The sequence below is a fragment of the Eurytemora carolleeae genome, unplaced genomic scaffold, assembly GCF_000591075.1.
Source record: "Eurytemora carolleeae unplaced genomic scaffold, Eaff_2.0 scaffold281, whole genome shotgun sequence".
Taxonomy (NCBI): Eukaryota; Metazoa; Arthropoda; class Copepoda; order Calanoida; family Temoridae; genus Eurytemora; species Eurytemora carolleeae.
This window is the reverse complement of record NW_019396255.1, coordinates 186,415-196,493: the sequence shown is the minus strand read 5'-3', so window position 1 is coordinate 196,493 and position 10,079 is coordinate 186,415. Positions and strand designations below refer to the sequence as shown.

At 31.3% G+C, this 10,079-nt stretch overlaps 1 long non-coding RNA gene across 1 annotated transcript; it reads left to right on the top strand.

Annotated features, from left to right (window-relative positions):
* Nucleotides 1-1,563: 1,563 nt before the first annotated feature.
* Nucleotides 1,564-4,473, top strand: LOC111699478 (uncharacterized). Its single transcript, XR_002764759.1, has 3 exons — nt 1,564-1,655; nt 3,601-3,649; nt 4,402-4,473. It is a non-coding gene; the product is annotated as an uncharacterized LOC111699478 (long non-coding RNA).
* The last annotated feature ends 5,606 nt before the right edge of the window (nt 4,474-10,079 follow it).

Sequence of the window (10,079 nt, the reverse complement as noted above, 5' to 3'; positions counted from 1 at the left end):
AACTGTTGGTCTAATCGATTCGGCTGTTTTGACGTTTATTGGAAACAATCAAACAAAACTATCTGACATACATAAAGCCAAGTTTATACATAAATCACGCACCTCTGACCCTTTAGTAAAAGTAAATTCAACCTAAAGTCTGACCGCGTCAACCTTGTTGGACGGGCTATTCCTATAGAGTGTCTGCTTTATTTAGCCAATGTTAGGGCGATACGGTACAAACTGGGACCGGAAAGGTTGACCCGGCTCGGAAATTCAAATGTACTGCCCGTGAAATAAGTTTGCATGGTTTTTTTGAGTCGTAGCCAAATAAAAAGCAAATTATGAAAACTTAACATTTTGCTATGAATTGGCAAATTTTAAAATTGGACCAATTCCATGAAAACTAGAAACTGGAAAACTGAATTATTCAAAACAACTTCACAAAGTTAAGTTAAGTCTTCAAGACTGATTGGATGGAAAAACATTTTAACTTTCAAAACTTTTTGTTTTGGTAAGAGCTAACTCACAAACAGCTTTCTGTATCTGAACGTTTCTCATTTCATTTAATTTAGTGCATCGCTCGCCCGCCTATATTTTGAAATCACTAAAAATCATCTCAACCGATCCGTCCTTATTTTTTTCCCGGAACCTCCCCTTTTTATTTGAAAACTAAAAGAAAATTCTTCCAAAAATTGTTATTAAACAAGTTTGATTTTAAGCATTGAATAAAAATAAAAAATAAAAATACCAAAAACAAGCCAATTTATATAGAGTAACGTAAAGGCATATGATATTTTACAGGGTCGCAATAAGGGGTGCTTACCTCTTCTAATAGTTCAATTAATGTTCTAAAAAACTGGTTAAAAGATGGTGCCCCCTGCCCCCCCCCCACATCTCTCTATCACTCCTTGTTAAATCGAAGAGAAAGGATGGTTGCATTGAGCTCCATCCTTGCCAATATCTTCTTATTTATATTAACAATAAAATATATATTATTTTACTACCAATCCCTTTATATCCTTCCCTATCTTTATAATACATATATCAACTGTACTTTTAATATTTGATTTCATTAGAATCCAGGGAAATTGAATCCAAGAGCGCTGAACCTTTTATTATCTTTCCAGGAGGCGCTCAGGCCATCTTAGCCACCTTCATACCCCTTGGGAATCAACTTTTACTAATCCAGGGAAGGTCTCATCCCCTTAACGCCCCTGATTTTTTCAATTTTTCCCCACTCTAAGTCTTTTTTTAAAATTTAAATACTTATTCATAAATTAATTTATCAGCAATGAAGTTTATTAGGATTTGCAAACTATAAACAACTGTAATGATTTCACGTGGTTTAATTTTTTCAATGTCTAAATCGGCGAGTCAGCTTTTTGCAGAAACCACAATTAGATGAAATTTTTTTTTAGAAGGAAAAAAATACGGATATTTCTTTATTTTTGTATAGGCAAATGTTTAAAAGGGTTCCTTTGAGAATCGAGCATATTCTTTTCACATTGAAATTACGTGGACTGACTCTTTATCCTAAATATCTGACCTGTCCCTTTATAATTTTTTATTACTTTCAGATGGAGATGTTTTGAATAATGTCCGGGGGTAAAAGACCCAGTATCATGCAGCAGGCCCAGCATAGAACTAAAGAAGAGGAGAAGAGGATTCACCAGGTAAATATTGAAAAATATTCAGAGATAGAAAAGAATGTAAAATGTGATAAAGGTAATCAAGTTTCAGATCTTCAGTCTGTAGAAGTTCAACAGACGCCTTGTGAATAATTTATACCAAGTGTCTACTTCCCTTCAATCTTTCTTAACCTGGCCCTTCAACCCGTTCCTTCATCCAACCCTTCATCCCATCCCTTCCCTTCATCCCATCCCTTCATCCCGTGCCTCCATCCTGTTCTCTCTCTCTCTCTCTCTTCTCCTATTTCTGATTTGTCAAAGGAATTGAGTCTTTGTCACAAACTCTGATTTTCTGATTCCTATATCTTTCCAGTCCAATGTTGTAGACATTTGACATTTCAAACTATGACTTCTGTTAGATAAAATAATATAAGTTTGAAATATCAAAGGTTTACGACATAGGATTCAAAAGATATAAGGATTAGAAAATCAGAATTTGTGGCAAAGACTCAATTCCTTTCCTGTAATTTAATCTTTTTCCCCCAAATTATATCCCTTCCCCCTTCATAATGATAGCATTACCTTCTCCTCCTTCAGAAGAATTTAAAATTGAGATAATTGAGATTGTAGTTTATTTATTGTTGTGTTTTATCCCGAGTAAAATATACGTGATCGATAAATACCTCTAATCAGATTATATCTAAAAATAGCAAATGTTTACAATATTTTGCTCATTTTTGTATCAATTATGATAATATTAAAGTAATTTAACGATCAAAATAAAAAATAATAAAAATTTACGAAAAAAGTTTGATTTATTCTTCCTTCTCTGAAGTCTGTATGAATGTTTATCAATTATTTTGTTCTTGTACCGTACTGGACCGTATGACAATAGTGTACTGTACACTCTTGGTTTTCTTAATGACTAGAAGTGAGAAATAATTTTATAATACCTTTATATTAGCAACCTGATGGTGTAAATATTTAACATTTCAAACTTAGATTATTTGACCTATCCGAATTCATAGTTTGAAATATCAACATTGGGCTGTAAAGATATAGAGATTATATCAAATACATTATTCAGAGTTTTTGAGTAAAACTCTCCTTTTTAATTATTGTCACGTTCAAGTTTTCAAATTTGGACAACTTCCAAAAAAAGGAAAAATGGGAAACTAATTTCATCTTTATTTTAAAGAAAGGAATCGAGTTTTTGTCACAAACTTAAATTTTTAAATCCCTATATCTTTGGAACCTGATGGAGTAAACCTTTAATATTTCATAATTAGATTATTTGATCTAACAGTATACTTAGCTTGAAATAAATAAGGTCTAAGACTTTGGGTTCCAACGATATAGGGATTGAAAAATCAGAGTTTGTGGCAAAGACTCAAAATTTTGAACTGTTTCTATTTCAACCCTTAGATCAATATCTACTATATATTATTAGTAGATATTGATCACTGTCTTGACAAACATGGTTTTAACTTCTTATTATTTTCAGCAAAATGTCCGCTGTAAAAGTTTAAAATAGAGTTTTCTAGCTTCGGGGGTTGAACAAGTTTTAACATTGTAAAACTGAAACAGAAAAAAGAAAATTTAGTTCAATATAAAGATTTGAATTAAATACTGTCAAACTTGAGTTCATTCACTTATTTATAAGATTGTAATATTGTTTTATTTCTGAGAAAAAAGGTTTTTAAATTGTTCTGAGAGTGTGAGCAATAATGTTTAAATAATTGAACCCCCCCCCCACCCTTCTGGCCCCTTTCATACATATATTTTGAGTCAATTTATTTTTAACATTTTCAAATATTGGGTTTCTTCCCTCACAATTTCCTCAACTAAGCTAAATATTAAACAAAAAATATTTCATTTTTATAATTTCAAAAATATGTTTTACATATTCAAATTGTAAATATATTTAAGAAAAATTATTTATTAATCAATCTTTATCTGGAAAATACTTTTTTCATAATTATTTATTTAGAGTCTTCTGGATTTAAACGTGCAAGTCGCAACATTTAGAGATTTGTTAGGTAAGAAGCTGAAACAGTTATGGACGTTTTTTTTTTGAGTAATCCGTTTCTTTGTCCAAAGTTCAATCTCGCAAAATAAATTTTTTACTATCAAGCCATATTTATTATTTATTTAGAAAACAATGGAAAATACAATAGAAATACAAAATCTAGAATTTTCCTTATCATTATAAAAGGTTTAAAGGTTACTTTGTGAACGAAAGGAAATTACATTTACAATGTCTTTAGAAAAGAATTTATGTTTACAGTACATGTTTATGTTTATGTTTGCAGTACATGTTTATGTTTATGAATATGTTTGCCGTACATGTTTATGTTTATGTTTATGTTAGCAGTAAATGTTTATGTTTATGTTTATGTTTGCAGTACATGTTTATGTTTATGTTTGCAGTACATGTTTATGTTTATGTTTGCAGTACATGTTTATGTTTATGTTTGCAGCACATGTTTATGTTCATGTTCATGTTTGCAGCACATGTTTATGTTCATGTTTGCAGTACATGTTTATGTTCATGTTCATGTTTGCTGCACATGTTTATGTTCATGTTTGCAGTACATGTTTATGTTCATGTTTGCTGCACATGTTTATGTTCATGTTCATGTTTGCAGTGCATGTTTATGTTCATGTTCATGTTTGCAGTACATGTTTATGTTCATGTTTGTAGTACATGTTTATGTTCATGTTCATGTTTGCAACACATGTTTATGTTCATGTTCATGTTTGCAGTACATGTTTATGTTTATGTTTGCAGTACATGTTGGCGGACCAAGGGATACACCGGAAATGAGAGAGAGAATAAGACGAGTCCGACGAGTTTGTTTAGGAAAATTATATTCAAATTACATTTTTAAACATTTAAAAAATAACATCAAAATAGAATTTGCTTCGGTAAAACGTATAGTTTTTCTTTTTCGGAACTGAACCAGAATTTAGAATTTCTCATATGTTCGTCAGATTAACAAATCTTTATTCTTCACTTGCTAAATTGCCCGACGTTTCCCGTGAAATTTTCGAATTTCGAATTCCGAATAAAAAAATAGAATTTTAAAAACAAATTTTTTTTAAGCATATGTTACCCACCTGGTACCCAAGGATTTTCTAAAAAAATCATTCAGTTTGGTTCAGCCGTTTGGCCAGTTACAGCTATTATATATATATATATTATCCATAGACACAGTGTTTCGTCCTATTAGGACTCATCAGTATGGCTCAATTCATCAGTTTTTAATTTTTGCAGTGGCAGGGCTTGAACCATGAATTCTATAGATTATGGATCAAACACGTTAACCACTGCTCCATCAAACCCTGAGAATTTTGTAATGAAATATAGGGACCAGAGAGCTCAACCAACTCATTATAAGTTGAGGGCCTTGCATAATGCTAATTAGTACACCTAATATATATACACATATATATATATATATGTGTATATATTTATATATATATTTGAAACAAGAGCTTTATTATATGGATTTTTTTAGATCTAAAAGCACAGTAAATAAACAAAATGTACGCTTTGTAAAAACAAACAGAACTTGTGTGCAAGAAAGTTTTATAGAGTTTTCAACAATTAGAACTTTTCTTTTTATAAAACTTTTCAAAAACTAATTTGGTGTTGAATACTTTTTAACGATTGTTTTGCATTTTACATTTGTAAGGCCCATGTATTTAAATTCGCATTGCCAGTAAGATTTAAAAATGCATTACATTCAGGGCTAAAAAGGTAAGTACATTAGAAATATGTACTTTTGGATTCAAAATGCAAAATATGGTCATTGTTTACTTATGTGAAATAGGGCCATTCAATTTACTATCTATAAATGTTATAAATGTATTGTAAAGGAATTGAGTCTTTGCCACAAACTCCGATTTTATTGTCCCGATATCTGTGCAATCAAACGTCGTATGATCTTAGATATTACAAACTATGAATTCTGTTAGATCAAATAATCTAAGTTTGAAATATCAAAGGTTACACCATCAGGCTGCAAAGTTATAGGGATTAGAAAATTTGAGTCTGTTGTAAAAACTCAATTCCTTTACCATCTATAGTGTAGGTAATTGTTTTAGTTTGTTTATCTAAAAACTTTTTATAAACTTCAAAACTATATTAGGTTTGCTTTTATTAAATTTTAGATTTTAATATTTTTTGCTTTAATTTGAACCGCTTTAATTTGAATCGTTCGGAATAGGTTTTATTTTAACAAAAGTAGTTGAACCAAACTTCTTATTATCTACTTTAATATCTATACAATAAGGGGATTAGTGAAGTTAATGGGATGGGACAATAGAAAATAATTGATATATTAATATTCAGAAAATATGGTAATAATATAGTTTACAACAGTTTACTAGGCAGCAACAAACAATTCCTACCCCACTGCACAACAATGTGTGTAATTTTTATGAAAATATAAGAGCACCTTCTCTCTCATGGTAAATTATATTTTAACAGTGCTATGGTCATCATTGTACTATAATATCAAATGATACAAGAGCACGGTGCAATAAGGTTCGACTAATAACAGGGTTTTCTAAAGAATAATTAAATATCCCCAGAATTTAAATAAAAATAAAATTTAAATTACCTTCTTTATTTCTTCTTCATCAAAATAATTTCTTATTTCTAAAGAAATAACCACAACGTATAAACACAAGTGCACAAGCATTTAATAATATGTAATAACATAAGAATTGTGGATCTCTAAAGAAAGTAAATAAAATTATATTTTATTTTTTTGAAAATCTTTGAATGAAAGATCGAATACATTTTTTTGATATCAGGCATACTTTTGAACTTAAATTCGGCATTTTAGAGCAAAAGATTCCTTCGATAACCCTCCAATGTTGTACCTACTTAAAAAAAACTTTTAGTACAATAAAATGACATTTAGAGTGCAAAAAAGCCTAAACACTTTTTACAGAGACACCTTGTAGATGCTGGATATGTAATTGGTGCCAGTGCATAGACAAATTTCAAGGGTTTAAGGGAACGATCCTTTTTTTAATTAATGAACCGGATTTTCCGTGAGCAACAATGTTGTTAGAAAAAAATAGAAACGATTAAAATAAAACTCTTTTTTTGGTTACTTTACGCAGAAACGTGCTGAAAAATGTTAATGTTATACAAGAAAAATTCCAAAATGAAAATGTTAAAACTTTTGGTTGATATTCCAACGGGGCGATGACATTTTAAAATATCGAAAAATCATTTAGGAATTTTTCATAGATTAATTAAAATAATTAAAATAGTACACAATAACCCTGAGGCAGAACAGGCTCTCTGTCTTGTAATTCTACGCCGACTGCGCGGAACTCCTCTGGACTTCTGCCTCAAGGTTATTGTGAACGAGTTTTATCCAAATCTTGAGAAGACGACATCTAGTGTCCTATCTATTATTTTAATTAATCTATGGAATTTCTGTTTGAACTGTTGAAAATGACAATTTAAACAAATAAACACTAAATAACATTTCCTTAACTTTGTAGAAACTCATCTTTTTACTTTTTTATTTTTAATGCAGGAAATATCAAAGGAATTTAATTTTTATCAAAAGTAATAAACTAACATAAATCATAAGCCATGCGGATAAGGCAAACCTAATTTTTTAAATGTTTTACTTTTACTGAAATATTGAAATGTAGCCGATCTTGCTGTGGAATTAATCCCAGTACATTGTTAGGATAGTCAGACTGTAGTAAATGCAGTACTCTTAAAACTTCATCCATGCACAACTCATCAGCTATAAATGTCAACCAGGACACAAACTCTTAACCGATCAATTCCAAGCCAATGGGCACAATCTCATCAGCTCTGAATGTCAATACAGACACAAGCATAGCTATCAAACAAGCTCTTGATCGATCAATGCCAAATCTCAAGGCCTGATCTCAGGTCATATGTTTCAATGAGGACTAAATTACTTCTATCACTGTAATCAAAGCGGAGTCTGTACCAACTAATGCATATTTACAAATCTATGGTACATGTGAAGTTAATACACGTATTTACAGATATATATCATCGTAGTTAAGCTAATCGCAATAAGTAGCTAGTCTAGTTGCATCACAAGTTTTGTAAGGTTTATGTTTAGCGCAGTTAGGTTAGCAAACAATGTACAACCTAATTCATCTAGGTATGTTCAAATGTATTAAAAGACCAGTACAAATCTAGTAGAGCTCTCATGAACCCTGACATCCTGAGATCACAGGACATGCTAGTTGATACTATTTACCTTGATATTATTCAAGTAACTAGTTTGTCAAAAAGATAGATACTTACACGCGCAGTGCACTTTCTTATACAAAAAATCTACCAGCATTTTGCCAATTACTCTTATTAAACGGAAGCGGGTTATTGTTTTTAAATGTACATGTATACATGTACATTTACACTTTCATGTATACATGAAGGGAAAATAATGATGAACCAGGAAAACCAGAGGATCATATAATTGGAAGGGGGGGAAGGGAGTGGGGAAGGGGGGAAGGGGGAGAAGGTGGGAATGGTGGGGAAAAGGATGTCCCAGATGAGTCCACTCTTTTACATATGATTAACTTTTAATGATTGCTTTTATCAAGCAGACAGTTGAAAAATTAGTTTTCACAAAGAACAATTTCAACAATTTAGACATTTTTAAACCAAACAAATTAAAGTTTTAGGTTTCGTAAACAAGTTGCTCACCTTATTAGAATAAATCCCCTCCTTCCTTTAGAGAGGAAGGGAGGGGGGTACTTTTACCAATTTAATACTGGAAGAATCAGGTTCATTTAGTGATTACTTAGAATACGTAATTTGGTAACTTTACAGTTTATAACCTCTTAAAGAAAATATACCAGAAGCAAGCATCTAATAGAAAACATATGGAAGTAAAAATCAAGAGTAAAAAATCTTTGACAAAAATATCTGCCTGGAAATGGAAATCATAGAAAGGAAATAAAAAGTTTTCCCCCCTCCAATGATTTTTGATGATTGGGGTAAAAAATTTACATTGGACATTATGAGGCAAGTTTTTTTTAGTTTTTAATACTTTTTACCCAATACTTCATTTATTTTCTCAATTTCCGATAAAAAACCTTTAAATGTTTTACCACACCGCACACGGCACAATCTTATATTTTGGTGGGAAAAATATAAATTTTTCAAAAATTAGGGGGGGAATGATTTTTCGAGAAAATATACGCCCCAGGGGTAAATACTAAACCTCTGATATGTCATAACCTTAAACTTTGATAGATGTACATGAATACAAAGGCCTATTCAGTATCTTCCATAATTAGGAGGAGGAATAAGCATCAGGAATCAGGATTAAGAAAATTTTAATTATAATGTCACTCATTTTGATTTTTGTATCTAAATATTTCTATACAAATCTATTATCACTATATTTTCATATTTTATCATCAACGTTAATTTTAGTGTAGATTGAGATATTTATATTACCCTCCCAACCCTGGCCCCCTGTATATCTGGTTAATATCCTAGCTTAATATTGCAGGATCTATGTATATATGTGAAAATAATCTGTTTATCTTATATCCTCTCTCTAATCTATTCTATTCTATCCTCTCAACTCTGGTTTTTGTAGAAGTTTTAGACTACTAATACAGGCACTTCACGGTGATTCAGATGTCCAGGTTTTCTAGATGTACATTCGGTTTTAATTTGATCCAATGTTTATCCAACTTGAAATATGTTTTCACTCTAGAGTGTAGAACAATATTGTTTTTTACAAATCCTGAGAACGACAATATATCCACCCTAATCCGGAGAACGACAATATATCGACCCTAATCCAGAGCACGACAATATATCCAACCTAATCCGGAGAACGACAATATATCCAACCTAATCCGGAGAACGACAATATATCCAACCTAATCCAGAGAACGACAATATATACAACCTAATCCAGAGAACGACAATATATCCAACCTAATCCAGAGAACGACAATATATCCAACCTAATCCGGAGAACGACAATATATCCAACCTAATCCAGAGAACGACAATATATCCAACCTAATCCAGAGAACGACAATATATCCAACCTAATCCAGAGAACGACAATATATCCAACCTAATCCAAAGAACGACAATATATCCAACCTAATTCAGAGAATGACAATACATCCAACCTAATCCAGAGAACGACAATATATCCAACCTAATCCAGAGAACGACAATATATCCAACCTAATTCAGAGAATGACAATATATCCAATCTAATTCAGAGAATGACAATATATCCAACCTAATCCGAAGATTTCAGATTTAGACAATTCTCACAGATTGAAGATTGATATGAAAAAGTTCGATATATCGAACGAAATTTTAAACAGGGCAGAATTTTTTTATACAGGTTATTGTACTGAAACCAATAAGAAACCCAGTGTCTTGAATTGGGTCAGCAAGCAATGTTGTGGATA